The 15861-nt window shown below is 39.4% G+C and overlaps 2 non-coding genes across 2 annotated transcripts; both read right to left on the bottom strand.

Annotated features, from left to right (window-relative positions):
• Window positions 1–312: 312 nt before the first annotated feature.
• Window positions 313–394, bottom strand: trnal-uag (transfer RNA leucine (anticodon UAG)). Its single transcript has one exon. It is a non-coding gene; the product is annotated as a tRNA-Leu (tRNA).
• Window positions 395–3966: 3572 nt separating this feature from the next.
• On the bottom strand, window positions 3967–4054 carry trnay-gua (transfer RNA tyrosine (anticodon GUA)). Its single transcript is given in 2 exon segments — window positions 3967–4002; window positions 4018–4054. It is a non-coding gene; the product is annotated as a tRNA-Tyr (tRNA).
• Window positions 4055–15861: the final 11807 nt, after the last annotated feature.

The raw sequence follows: 15861 nt of genomic DNA, 5'->3' as shown, positions 1-15861 counted from the left end.
CTTTACCCCTGCCAATGATTCGGCGTGAAGAATTAAAAGTTTCACAGACAAAAGCAGCTCACCACCACAGCCAATATTAAATGTACTTGCCGGTACACTATCATGTGCACTGCCTCAAAAGTGATCTCGGCAGATGTTGTTCCCTACATAAAGCTGAACATAATTACAAAGATAATTTATGTTGAGAAAACAAAATATTTTTGTACCTTGATGTTAAGCCTGTATTTTAGAAAGTCTATCTCTAAACACCTCCCGCAGCCTAACAAGAAGTGCTTTTACTGATCGTATTGCAGGTCTTAAAGCACTAACATTTGGCAGCGGTGGGATTCGAACCCACGCCCCCAGAGAGACTGGAGCCTAAATCCAGCACCTTAGACCACTCGGCCACGTTACCTTCCTCCATGCCCAACTTCCTCACATTGCTGGCTTGGTAAATGCCGGGGGCTTCAGCTCTTGTCGTCGGATCTAATGATATCATGACGTGGAAGTGACTGCACCTTTATCTTCCGAGATGCTTTCAATACCACAAACACTACTTTCACCGGCACAAACAGCAATAATGAAGGAGGTGGGATTCATCCTTTGTGCTGTTTGTAGGGGCGCAACTCTACGGTGATCTACTGACTTAAAAAGCAAAATTCAAAATCCTCTGCTACTACTGTTGCTTTTTTCATAGTTTCTTCAGATCCTTCATTTGAACGTCGATTTTGAAGGATATTGATGATAATACCACATAAATTGTGGTTTTCTTGTGCTCGCCAATTTTATTCAAATACCAGCCTTTTTTACAGTTCCTTGCGTGTTTCACAAGGTATAATATCCCCCTCGCATCCTCAGCTAACATATTTTAAAATTACAATAAATTATACAGCATGCATGTTTACATTTATATTAAAATTAAAGTAAATATACCAGAACACATACAGTGCTAACCCAATAATTATTGTCAGGTTCTCCAACAAATCTGCGTTGTTATTTTAACATGTTTCAGCTGAGGGTGCAACAGGAGTATAAATGAATTTTCCCGCCAGCCATTCAAAGACCAAATTCCATGAGTGAACATTATTTTCTCAGACGTTGCCGGCATTGGACTTTGCCGGTGGTATTGAATTATGTCCACAACTATTGTAGTAGTTCCTTCTTGAAGTTCGACACGTGCAAAGCACTCGTAATATCATAGGTGTTAAAGTTCGCTGAGTCTATTCGAGTCGTGGTGTGTATCTCTGCCTATCATTGGGAGACGGGTAGCTTTTTTACACTCAGATTCCAATCTTCAATGCTTTGTGTGAGAGCTTACATAACTTTCATTTTCTCACATTTTCTGACGACTGTTCCAAAGGGGCACCCTGTCAATTCTGAATACTTTTCAAAAATCTGCCTGCATGTTTGATTATTGTCACTTCATTTCGAAAAAGTTCAATATTGATCATAACTAAAGAAAATAATGATCACGAACAAAAAAGGGATAAAGATGCCAGTCGATCTTGAATCACTGCTGGGTGACACGGGCTTCTGTTCTGATATGGTTGTACGAGAAACAGGAGGAATCGCCTATCTCCTATAGAACATGAGTTGAATCAGGAATGAGACATTTTGTATACTCGTGCATATGTCAACGCCTGACCTACATCGTAAAACTAACATTAAGTTGTCAGAGACATTCATTTATATACAAACAAGAGACAGACCAAGTAATAATTCTACATTAGTTCAGGTGGGTAAACCTGAACTAACTAACAAACCTATTAATAATTCTACATTAACGTGTCCTACACTGATCAGACTAATTGACATGGTCTGATTCAGAGCCTGTGCAGTTCGTGCTAATTACAACAACGACAGTTCTGAACCCTCATCACCGAACTGAGCACAAGTTCAGCTGTTCTCCAGTTTTGTTAGGCATGGTTTTTCATTGCAGTTCAGAGCTGGAGCTGATCTCCAGACAGTACAGTGTTTTGGGTAAGTTGTCGAAATTCGCATGAGGCTGCAGACAACTTACCCAAAGTGTTTTCTATAGCTTTCAGGTGCAGTTCATTTATATAAAAGAATGTAAGTGGTATAAACGCAACAAGCCAGACGGCAGTAGAACCTATAATTTTCTGACGCGAGGCCTGACGCGCTAGTCATTACGCCACTGACCCTGCTACTGTAGTGCTAAAAAAACACGTTTTCTACATTTATGTCTGTTTAAAAATCACTCTCTAAAAAAGACAAAGGGTTTGTGTGTCGCGCTAAAATTCCGCTTCATTTCGAATGCAAATAAAAACCGTTTTGTTCCAACAAATCTTAAATTTGTCACATCCTTCATACTATACTTCTCTCTTGTATTAGTAAAGCATTTTGATTTAAACTGAACAATATATGAAAGGTTTCATCTATACACTTACACATAATAAGTATACGAATAAATACTCGGAAGAAGCCGCAGCTCAGGTATTAGAGAGATTTAAATCGGATCGGAGGATTTAGAGTCCAGACTGCAAAAAGACAGCTGACACAGGTCTTTTATAGAACCGTTTTGATTTTCTCTCCTTTGTCCCCGTGGCGTCATTGTCCTGCTCGCAGCCGAGCCCGACACACGTCTGGTTTTTGTCGCTAGGCGCACACCCTGCGGTCCATGTGGGTCCTAATACCCCAGTACAATGACGGAACACTAAACTGTAAACAGGTGCCGTCCTTCGGCTGAGACGTAAAACCGAGGTCCTGACTCTCTGTGATCGTTCAGGAGAATGGTGGTGGTGGAGGGGAGTCCCCATTACCTGTAAAGCGCATTGAGTGGAATATCCAGAACAGCGCTATATAAGTGTAAGCAATAATGATTATTATTATTATAATGTAAAATGCAATAAAAAATAAAAAAATATATCAAACTTTGATTCAAAATAGATTAATGTAAAAACTGATGAAGCTAATGCTTTTTTCAGGGCTATATCCACTTTTGTTTTAAAAAGCGAAGTCTGTCGCGATTGTGAAAGTTAGAGAATGTGTCCCAGCGGGTGCCTTCATATCGCGAGCGTCAGTCTCGCCCGTAGCTGCGAGAAGGTTAAAAGCGCCCAAGTGATCTGTCTTTCGTCAGAGTACTTGCCGGAGCAGTAAGACGCAGAGCACCATCCAGCAGCTGTAGACGATGTTCGGGGAAGAGCTAATTCTGTTTTTAGCACAGGGAGTGAGAATGAGCTCAGTCCAGCTCCCAGCACAATCCATCCTGGTTTGGTTAAAGTGCGTCTGAGGCTCTTTGGATCGTAACGTAAAAAAAAAACAATTGCTCACATCGTGTGACTTCCACGACAGGAAGGAAAGGTATCACTTAAAAAAATCAGAACTGAAGATTTGGATCCTGGGCCTCAATTTGATCAAATTATTAAAATGATAATTATCAAAATATCAGACTGTGTTTCTGCAACATTTCGTGCACAGTACGCCATTTTAATCTAAAACAGTCACAACGAGGGCTTTACACGCAGTGTGGGGTATTTTCCCCTTTTATATTTTTGCCACTTTATATCGAACCTGTTATACTCCCAGAAGTGCACAGTAGCTTGTACTTAATAAAAATGTACAATTCACCACTGGTATAAACAGATGTGTGCCGTGTTTGCCTTTGTAAGCAGTTGTTTAAAAAATAAGTTCACAATACGATAAAAACACAGAAAGCACAAACTTTATAATACAACGATACAAAATCAATACCAAATCATTATGCCAATTAAGTACCTATCCTTTGAAAACAGAGAACACCTTTATATCTACAAAAAAACTTGACATTTGTATGTATTTTTGACTTACAAAGCAGACAGTGTAGTCCCTTAATTCAAAGATCAGATCTTGGCCAAAACAAGACAATCAGACGTGGGCTGAATTCGGAACAGGAACCTCTACTTCGTCGTTTATTGAGCTTTTGATCAATGTCTGATTGAAACAGATTCGCTTTTTTAACTCTTTGATTAAAGTACACAAAAAGCACCTTCCTTCGAGCCGGAATCGAACCAGCGACCTAAGGATTCCCTGTTGATTTCTCTACAGTCTTCCGCTCTACCAACTGAGCTATCGAAGGAATGTCAAACATTGCATTCTGGCACATACTGCCCAATGTTGTGAAATGTTCCGGGTGATTTAAATCCCAATTCGACATCAAGTTTCCAACTTGTTTCCTTAGTATTGTTTACCTTGAATTTAAGCCACGAACCAGGATTCTACTGTATAAACTTCCAGGGATATTACAAAATGTTTGATGGGGCATCAATCATTCCAGGCGGAAATTGACTCCTTTTTTTTCTCGAGGGATCATACTAATCATTTCATTAGTATCGAGAGGAGGATCACCATGAGACACAAAACAGTTTCTTTCTGTCTTTATTAGAAAGTACCGTTTGTGCTACATTAATAATATTTTCGTGGAAATAAAGAAGTTGTAAATTTTAAAATTTATATTTGAATCGAAATGTGGTTTTGAGTTAAATATTAGCGTGTTCATGTAATTAGTTCGTGTTTGTCATTACTATATATATAGCCATGTTACTAGAATTTGTAACTGAAGTTTACTAGTTGTGTTTTTTATGATGATTAGACATTTGTTGATTACAATATTGTATATAATCTATAATTTAAACTACATATTTTTCAGGTGTGAATAATTGTATATTTTAAGAATAAATTTCTAAAACAAATCATTGGCTTTATTTACTAGTTTCTACACCTATAAAAATCTTTCTGTGATGTATAATAGACCTTTAACTATATATGTATAATAGTCCTCTAAATTCAGCCGTATAATAGAACTCCAACCATTTATGTATAATAAACATATAATCATAGATGTCTAATTGACGTATAACGATATACGTATATTAGAATTTCATTCTAGACCAGTTACGGAGCACATTTACACGTCTAAGGTATGCGTTTGATAGTCGTATATTCTACATCTTTTGCCCACTGGGATGTGCCGATTTTAACTTAGCAAACCAAGATACACATTTTCTAATGCAGCCTTAATTACAAGACAGTTTGTTTCTCGAAAGAGTGTTATGTAAAAAAAGAGAAAAACGAAAATATATGGATGACAATCTTTCAAAGCTGAAGATTTTACTTTTGAAAAATTGACATTTTATTTATGCAGATGCATTCGCTGATTTTAGAACTTTGCTGTACTTCCTGAATCATTTTCAGTGTTAAAAAGTGGGTGTAGATTATTCTTTCACGCAAGGACGCAAGTGTGTACATGTGTTTGATTTTCGTTTCACTGATTCTCATTGAAGATTTGGGAATTAACGACGAAAGAATCAGTTGCCTCGGAAAGCAAAAGGTTTGCTTCTCAACGATATTGAAGACACGCCCATGTAGAGCAGCGTGTGATGATTTGTACTATAAAAGACCAAGTGCTCAAAGTGACGTCTGCGATTACCGTTCAGACTTTTCATCTCGGGCGCACTTTTAGAAAGCAAAGATAGAGCAGTTTTGTTGAATCACTCTGCAGCTGCTGTCAGCAGAGTGGCGCAGCGGACGCGTGCTGGGCCCATAACCCAGAGGTCGATGGATCGAAACCATCCTCTGCTATGTACATTTTATGCACGATTGATAAGCACACCATCAGTTTAATGAAGTGCATTAAAACTGATTTTTTCTCTCGTGCGTATGCAAGCTTCACACTTACGGTACTCTTTCATCTTTACCAATAGCAGATGCCCAAATGTATCTTTGGTTGTTCTGCGATCTTTCATAGTTTCCTCAATTCCTTCAAATGAACATCCATATCAAAGCAATTATGTACATATATATATTACAATTAAGGTACATATTAAAAATATCAACGCACATTTGTATAATGCTCATTTAATAATGATTGTCAGGGATTGTCAAGTTCTCCAACAAATCTGTGTTCTAATTTTAAAATATTTTTGCTAAGGATACAACGGGTGTATAAATGAATTCTCCCAACAGCAGTTAAAGAAAAATTCCACACGTGAAGATGGTTTTCTTGGACATTGACTTAGGTACTTAATTGTTTACTTGTTGTAGTTTCACACGAGTAAAACACGAAGATTTCCTGCAACATTCAAGAGGGTTTGCAAAGAAATCCCTTCAATTTTTACCAGAGATTATGTTTACATCATCACAATCTGAAGCGCGTCCCTGAGTGCGTTTGACCCACCAGCCTTTTGTATAACAGCTGCACAGGGACACATTCCTGTTGCTTTTCACAACTCACATGTTTGTAGTTAAAGAAAATAAAATACTGTCATTTTCCTGCCAGCTGGCAGTATTTCTTCTGCACTGACCAAGAGTAACCAAGAACTTCATTTAATCTTTCGCAGGCTGTAATCTACAGAAAAGGGAGTGAATACATGTACAGTATTAAGCTAAATCAAGCCGACGGAGATGCACTGCTGTTGTTTTTCTCCACTTTTCGTTAAAAGGAGAAAAAATCACTGGCATTTTTTTGCAGCATTTCTTCTGTCCTGATAAGCAAGATTTGTATTTTATCTTTCAGAAGTTGTATGAATTTCTTGAAGTTCAGAAACAACTTGTTACAGAAAAGAAATGAACACTTGCTTCAAAGTAAATCAAGACGTATGTCTCTCTTGCTGTGTGTGCTCTTATCTGTCCATCTCTCTCTCCTCTTCTCTCACTCTGGCAGTCTGTGCAGAGTATCTGAAGGGGATGTAACACCACTTGGCAAAGAAGAAAAATTCTCAGAGGCAGAATAAAAAATCATTATTCTCTTCTCAGTCAGATTCACAGCTTAGACTCACACTCAGACTGAAGCTCAACTCCATAGTGATCTATATCCTGAAAAACCTAAACCAGAGGGCATTCAGGCAATCAGTGCTGCTACATAAATAATATCAGACAGAACAGCCTGGACTCAGGTCACATCTCCCCCTTTTCTCCTTCCTCACAGCCGCTTAGAGACATAAAAGAGCTCCTGGTTCTCCTCTCTGTGAACTGGGCTCAGGGGTCACTGATCTGGCAGTTGTGGGCTCTGTTCCAGGTCGGAAGCAAGAAGGTTCTATTAACCCTTTCCAGGTCTTCCAGCCCTTCAGTATTACTTTCTTTACTGTATATCAGGCTCCAAACATGTTTTTTAAGTGTTTTATAACACAAGTGAGTGTGGAATTATCTTTGTATTTATGTAATAAACACCAGTATGGACACTCTGATCAGTATATTGATTATTAGTAGCCAAAGGCCGATGGTCGTGACTAAAATAGTGACCAGTTGACCAGTCTGTAGCTCTGAGCAGTGGGACTCAGATCACACAGAAGAAGACCTGTCTGTGTGTGATTCTACACCAGCCCTGGGATTCAGCTGCTCTCACAAGTGTCTCACAGACAGTCTTATAAATGTACAATTAGATGAAGTCTTGTAACAGTTATACAGTTAATTTAAATCATCAGACTACCTATAGAGCTGAGAGCTGGGTTGAAATAAAACCAGGATACACGTTTTAACCTCCAGGAACATAAGTCTAATCCTCCTGGCTTCTATACTCTGATGATTCGTGTAAAACCCTTGAAAGCGCTTATTTCAGGGACTCGTGCTCGTTCTCTATTGCTCCACACGGGTACACTTTGTAACACATTAATCTGTGAAGTAAACGCTTTTCTTTTTGCAACATTTCGAGTACCTCTGGCATTCATGAAAAAGACACTCAAAAGCAGCAGAGACGCGCTCTGCTCTGTCAGAATAAGCGCTGTGACGTCACAGACACCAGCCAGAGCGCCGGGATCAGAGAGAGAGACCGCGGGAGGCGCACGGAGCGCACAGAGATGAGCTATTGATCACTTATCTATCAACAACCAATTATTTAAACTGAAGAACCGTAGAAAAATCGATTAACTTCACCGATTGGTGAGTACTGATTCATTTCTTGACCCTGTTTAAGTATCTAGAAAACAGTTAATAAAGACTGTATCGACCAATTACCATAATGCTAGTATTTATGTAATATTAGTGATACTTACAGTGTTAGGGTCAGAGTATTAACACTCATCATCATGTTAGTTTTCATGAGAGTATTACTGTTATTATAAGTATTATTAGTCTAGTAGTAGTTTTTGTCAGTGTTAGTAACAATGATAGTGTAAGTTTTGGTGATAGTGTTACTGTTGTAATATTAGCAGTACCTGCATTAGTGTTAGTTATAGTGTATCTGTACCTAAGAGTGTATGCGGTGCCTATGTCCGTATATAGTGTCTATTTGTGTATCTGTGAGTCTGTGAGTGTATACAGATGCAGCTATTCAAAGTGCGCGTTACAGACACGTACCGCAGGTGGCATCGCGCAGCATGACGCAAGATGACGCGTGGCACCGCAGTACGTGATTGGTTGACCGACAGGGGCACTCGTGGTCCGTTGGTCTGTCGTAGAAAGACTTACAGTAAACGTCTTTGCTGTGCCCGTTGTAGATATTGAATTTTACCACTGAAGGGAAATCTTAGTAGCTGAGCATAAAAAGAATAGGAGCATACTGTAACGCGTGTGAAGGCCATAAACGATATTAATTTTGGAATTTAAACATACAGTATATACAGTAGCTGGTCTTGGTACTTTAAAAAAAAAATACACACCAGTATTCCATTTCTCCCTAAACATTTTAAGCTTCGAAGTCTTTAACTAACGTGATACCGGAGTCAACAAGCATACTTTTAGAATTTGATTAATAGGGAATAGAATATGGAATCGCGTATCTAAAGAATTTAATAACGGTATGATTATAGTCGTGTACTGCGACAGGGCTGTGTAGGGCTGTTTCGCCTCCCTGTTCATGCGAGTTGTCTTGTATCCTACTGGTCTACGTACCTGGCTAACAACTCGTAGGATGTGTGTTCAAATCAAGCTGGTGCTGGACTTTTCTTTTAACAAACATTTCTTCGAAAAAATAGAATAGCGATATCATGGACAATCAAATGACTTTTATATTTCAAAATATCGCAACATGATCGATTCTAAGTCATTTTTGATAACAATCAACAAACAAACAAACATTTCTTTGAAAAAATGAGACGTTTCCCTTGGTCAGAGATATAAATATATAATATATAAATAAATTTAATTTAACTAGCATGTAAAATAGCGTGTGAAAAAGTGGTAGTTTTAAGCTTTTCTGCTAATATAATATGGAATCGCGTATCTAAAGAATTTAATAACGATATGATTATAGTCGTGTACTGCGACAGGGCTGTGTAGGGCTGTTTCGCCTCCCTCTTCATGCAAGTTGTCCTGTAGCCTACTGGTCTACGTGCCTGGCTAACAACTTGCAGGTTGTGTGTTCAAATCCAGCTGGTGCTGGACTTTTCTTTTAACAAACATTTCTTCGAAAAAATAGAATAGCGATATCATGGACAATCATCTGACTTTTATATTTCAAAATATCGCAACATGATCGATTCTAAGTCATTTTTGATAACAATGAATAGTCACCTTCTTCCCTTCTGACAACGGTCCCTGCTTCTGTTTCCTGCTTCTATTGTGTGTGTGTGTGTGCAACAGAGTAAATTTTTATAGGAGAAATGGAGGCTGGACAGTATGCGTTACAATATAAACATTTATATTGATTTAAATCGTGTTCTGATTTAAATCGCAAACGCGTGTTTAATTATATGTGTTTTTTAATCATAATCAGGCTAATGCAACATAAGTTGATACAGTATCTTTGTCTTCTAGGTATCTTAATAAACTTTCAGCATAGCTTTCTACCCGTTTAGATTTATATTTCTTGGGATGTTGGGATCAAACGTGGAAGGATTAGATTGTAATACGTTTTAGAAAAGTGTAATCTATACCTGCCCAGACTGTACGCCTTCCTAAACTAGTGTCCTGCCCTTCCCCGCGCACCCCAGCCGGGCGCTCTTCGGCCTGTGCCCGGGACGAATGTATATTTTGATATTTACACCCGGCGCGGCACCGAGGGAGCGTCTGCATTTATAACTTAGTTTTTAAAATTAGTCAAGCAATATGAAGCATCTCCTTTTACTTTTAAGTCCCTTAAATACATTGAGCACAGCTTTCTCACCACTTAAGATTACTTTTTTGGTATCATCCTTACACAAAGCAGAAACTTTCCGATGACATACGGTACAAGTGGAAAGATTACAGATTTTAATCGTCTTTAATTTTGTTACGTTATACGTTTTAGGAACGTTTCATCTAAACAAACACCACAAAACTATTCTCGATTGTATTTCTGAATGTTATGTTACACCTACAGTAGTTCACTGCTTTAAATACATCGAATTAAGAATGTTAGGTGTAGCACTTTAGATCTTTTTTTCTGAACCAGTGAAAATCTGATCATGTTCCTCTATAACAATAATAAAAAACTTTATTTTACATATCACCTTTAAAAGTGGCATCTCAAAGCAATACAGTAGATCGAAAAACAGTTAAAAGGGACCAAAGTAAATACCAGACAAACGCAAACGCGTTTTTAATAAAATGCTTTTATTCATTCAGCAGGGAGTGAGAGGGACATCCAGCAGAGAGAGACACACACACCGGTTTCCATTGACAAAAAGTAATTGTTTTTTTTACATGTTTTGTTTGTGGACAGACTGTCCACAAATGTGAGACTGTCTTTCTCAGACTTACATTCCCGAATGTCCCCCGCCCCGGTCAACAATCCTAGGAAGAACACGAAACAGCCTGTTAATAAAATTGTTACAATTTTGTTCGGTCAGTTCTTCCTCCCAGAATTTATAGATCGCATCGATCAGTTCCTGCTTTGTGGTGGGCTTAGCGGTTTTCCGAACGTAGTCTTTCAACGAATGCCAAACCATCTCTATCGGATTTAGATCTGGGGATTCGGCTGGAGTTTTCACCCAGTTCACTCCTTCTGCTATAAGCCTCGCCCTTGCTGCTGTGTGTTTCGGATCGTTGTCTTGAAAGAGACGGTGCCTTGATCCAAACTGCTCCCTGATATATGGGGCAGCATGCTGTGTGACCACGACATCCTCGAAGAATACATGGTCCATAATTCCTTCAAAAATAAGAAGTGGTCCCGGGCCTCTTCTAGATATACCCCCCCAGATGTGAACCTTCAGTGGATGTTTGGGCTTTGGCTTGTCCACATATCTCCCCTTTTTACAAAATGCCATTGTTGAAAACTGTTCCAGAGCCACTGTTGTTTCGTCGGTAAAAAGTACATCCTGAAATGCCTCCCCCTGTTCAATCCATTGGAGAGCTTGCTTGAGTCTTTCCTCTTTGTTTTTTAGCCTTATCATGGGGCATGTGTTGGTTTTTCTGTATCTCCATCCAAGCCTCCTGTGTACTCTTCTTATCGATGTCGGGCTAATATTCGCACCGAGGTCAGCCCATAGCCGTCTTTGGACTTGCATCGCCGGTAGCTCATCATTTTCATCAGTCAGTTTGTCGATAGCTCGCACAATAGGACTTGAAAAAAAGAGATCAACAGTTAGTTTTAAAAATAATGTGCGTAGTTGTATTTACATGCAAGAAAGATATTTTTAGAAATTTATTTACCTTTGAATCGTCCTCGGTTTAGATTCTCTTTGCCTCCTCTCCCCTTTATAATGCTGTCTCACTGTGCTTTCAGAAACGAAGATGTCCATCGAAGCCAACTGCTGTACAATGTCCCGTGTTGACTTCCCGTTTCTTTTCATCTTCATTATTTGGTGTGAGAGAGTCTTCGTGATTTTGGCCATTGTCCGTCTCCTTACCAAAGCGATACAGTGGTGCAGCTTGAATTCTGTACCTATATACTGTATGGTATGGTACAGATAAACCTTACACCATACCGATGAGCTAATGCCAGGGAAAGACACTCCTATTTTATTTAAAACACAATACGCCAGGAAATGTGTCTGATGCATTAGCAAGTTAAAACAATTGGGTCGAAAACCTGGGCGTAACACCATTTCCTTTTTCTGATCACTCGCTTTCTGGATACACATCTCACCTGTCCTGTTCTTTGTTTTCCTGGTTTGCTGATTATGCCTGCTGCGGTCCACTCCTACCCTCACACCTAAAGAATACTATTTTAAATTTCTTGGCGCAGTTCATTAACCCTTGTATGTGCTGTCCGCGCCCAAAATGCAATTTAAAAAAAGTCAAAAACCGCGCTCAAAATGCAATTTAGAGCTTAATAGGAGACACTCCACAGGCATTCACAACAGCAACATATGAAACGTTTATTTTTTAATCGCGTATCTAAGGAAATCTCAGTATTTCAAATAGAGAAAAAAGACCTGACTGACAAGCCGATACATACTCTTAGAGTTTGATTAATAGGGAATATAATACAAAAATATAGTACTAAAAAAGGTACTACCACTTTTAAAGGTGATATGTAAAATAAAGGTTTTTATTATTGTTATAGAGAAACATGATCAGATTTTCCCTGGTTCAGAAAAAAAGATCTAAAGTGCTACACATAACTTTCTTAATTCGATGTATTTAAAACAGTGAACTACTGCAGGTGTAACATAACATTCAGAAATACAATAGAGAATAGTTTTGTGGTGTTTGTTTAGATGAAACGTTCCTAAAACGTATAACGTAACAAAATTAAAGACGATTAAAATCTGTAATCTTTCCACTTGTACCGTATGTCATCGGAAAGTTTCTGCTTTGTGTAAGGATGATACCAAAAAAGTAATCTTAAGTGGTGAGAAAGCTGTGCTCAATGTATTTAAGGGACTTAAAAGTAAAAGGAGATGCTTCATATTGCTTGACTAATTTTAAAAACTAAGTTATAAATGCAGACGCTCCCTCGGTGCCGCGCCGGGTGTAAATATCGAAATATACATTCCCAACACTAATTGTGCCCATCTGTCATGCAAATAAAACACCTTGAATTGAATTGAATTGAGGGAGAGAGGGGAGAGTTGTGAACAGCAACACATGAAACGTTTGCACATATAGTTAATTATTACTTGGTTTTCAAAGTGCAATGAAATACAATATTGTTGTTGTTGCTGTTCTTGTTGTCTTTATCCTGTAAAGCGTTTTGAGAAGCCACCTTTAAAGGCGATATATACTGTAAAAGCGCTGATTCTTATGGAATGTGTTCCGCCGGGGATTCAAATTTTTATTTATTTATTTTTTAATCGCGTATCTAAGGAAATCTCAGTATAACTTTGTTCATGAACAAACAGTGGCATGTTACATTATTATTAGTTTTTTTATTTCGAGAGACTGGATAAGTTGTTCAAGTGTTTTTTTTAACTTCCTGAAAAACAACTAATAATTTAACTATATGTGCAAACGTTTTATGATATGTCGCTGTTGTGAATGTCTGTGGACATGTGCTGGCTGGACAGGAGGCTCTACTGTACACAGAGAGCTTAGAAGACAAAGATATCAATTTATTTTAGTCAAAAATTTATATATCACCTCTAAAGGTGGAATCTCAAAGCAAAGTAAATACCCGACACTGATCGAACCCATCTGTCATGCTAATAAAACACCTTGAATTGAATTGAGGGGGGGCGCGCGAGATAACCAGGACACAAGGCAAATAAGATACTGTACACTCCACAGGCATTCACAACAGCAACATATGAAACGTTTGCACATATAGTTAAGTTATTACTTGGTTTTCAAAGTGCAATGAAATACAATATTGTTGTTGTTGCTGTTCTTGTTGTCTTTATCCTGTAAAGCGTTTCGAGAAGCCACCTTTAAAGGCGATATATACTGTAAAAGCGCTGATTCTTATGGAATGTGTTCTGCCGGGGATTCAAAGTTTTATTTATTTATTTTTTAATCGCGTATCTAAGGAAATCTCAGTATAATGTTGTTCATGAACAAACAGTGGCATGTTACACTATTATTAGTTTTTTTGTTAACAAGGCTCGCCAGCTAATGTGAATCGAAACCTGTCTTGCTAGCTTTTAAAGTCGTGCGAGGTGTAAACGACAATACAAATAGAGAAAAAAGACCCGACTGACAAGCCGATACATACTCTTAGAGTTTGATTAATAGGGAATATAATACAAAAATATAGTACTAAAAATAAGATACACTCTTCAGACATTCACAACGGCGACTGTCAGAAGATAGGACACAGCGGCTCAGGCACCCGCTGAATGGAAAAGGGGCACTTTAATGTTCTGTATGGCTAATACTAAAGCCAATACTAATATTCAATACTTTAATATCCTTTTCTGTATGTTTAACAATAGTGGGTACTGGCCTAATTCGTCCCTGCTCCCGTTGTTAGGTGTTAATGTGTTGTTAAGTGTGAATTTGTACCTGTGTCCCTGAGGTCTGGCTTTTTTTCTGGAAAACCATAACTCTGGTTTTGTTCAGTTTGACTGTCGGCGCCCAGGTCTGACAGTGCTGCTCCAGCAGTGCCAGGTTCTGGCGCAGCCTCTGTTCTGTGGGCGACAGCGGGACCAGGTCGTCCGCACAGAGCAGGAACTCAATTTCCATAATTAATGCAGATCAGTAAATCAAGGGACAAAACAACTATTGCCTCCGGGTCCTCAATGGGCTTTGACGTGCTAATGCGTTGGTTTAACAGTCCGGGTGTGGCAAGCCTCTAATGTCTCCCGACTTCGGCAAAAGGCACCCGCCTTTCATTGGAAGACAATGAACATTCTAGCCGTACATGTGAATATAGCATAAATACACCAAGGGATTGGGTGAGCTCCCATCACAAAAAAAACTGCGAACCTGCACTACAGCGAACACAGTACAGTATGGAGACCAAGACCTTTTACGGGAAGAGACGGGGTGCTTCTGCCGCCCCTGCTTCCAAAGAATGAAGGGTAAGCAAATACAGCAGACTTAATCTGAAATACGCGATTACAGTGCATATTACAAGGTATTATTGCCGTTTTGAATTTTAAATTCAATTATAATTATTTCTTCGTAGCCTGTTCTTCAAGAAAACACCGCACGGGCAAAACGATCTTCGAAATCTACCACCAGGACAGTAAAAAAGAAAGCGGTAAGACGGAAAAAAAGAAAAGTTTATTTTGATGTCTGTTCCGCGACTGATGAATACTACTGTGTGACTATTTCTTACATGAATTATGTTATTTTGCCAAAGGCCGTGGGTCTCTGCTCTCGGCCACTGGCCAGGGTGCCAACCTGTAGAAGCAGCACCTGTGTGGAGACTTTTCGGCAGCAGCGGGAGCAGTACAACGCATTACTGGGGAGGATTGGGAGGCTAGAGACACTCCTGAAAATGCAGAGGAAGGAGACAGTATGTTCCAGCAGTCAAACAGTTGAGCAGCTGTCTCCCGAAAAGTGCCTCTCCCCGCCGCGCAGGTTGCAATGCCTGGCGGAAGCTCTGCCCCCTACAGAGCACACACCGCCTCAGGACACTCCATCCCAGCCTCTCCACTCACCACTGCGCAGGAATTTGTTGATGCTGTCCCCGCCGTCTATCTCCCCCCAGGAAGCACTGTTTACAGAGCAGAATTCACAGACGCCAGTGGGACGAAAAATTCTCCCATATATCCAACTGTTACCCATCACTCAAGAGATGGAGGGGGGGTTGTACTTGCAGTGCATCGGCATAGACGGGAAAGCAAGAGCCGACTGCCACGCCACCCTCGTGTTTCGAAATCTTGTGACTTTTGAAATTTACTGGGGGTGGACGACGTCTGTAAATTTCGATGGGTCCAGAGGCAAAAGTGCCTTGCCTTGCAATCTCCGGGAAACCATTAGTAGCATGGTGAATCGGAGATTCTCAACCCTTACTTCGTGCGACTGGAAAAGAATTCGTGATCGGATCAACGAAATGCTTCATAGAAGGAGGCGCTCTTTTCCTCTAGTCTAACAGTCTGTCCACAAACAAAACATTCCTGTTAGACAAGAGGAATTGAAAAAAAAACAATTACTTTTGTCAATGGAAACCGGTGTGTGTGTCTCTCTCTGCTGGATGTCCCT

Source organism: Atractosteus spatula (assembly GCF_055471065.1).
Source record: "Atractosteus spatula isolate fAtrSpa1 chromosome 10 unlocalized genomic scaffold, fAtrSpa1.hap1 SUPER_10_unloc_7, whole genome shotgun sequence".
NCBI lineage: Eukaryota > Metazoa > Chordata > Actinopteri > Semionotiformes > Lepisosteidae > Atractosteus > Atractosteus spatula.
Note: the sequence above shows the minus strand (reverse complement) of the source record. Positions and strands in the feature narration are given on the sequence as shown.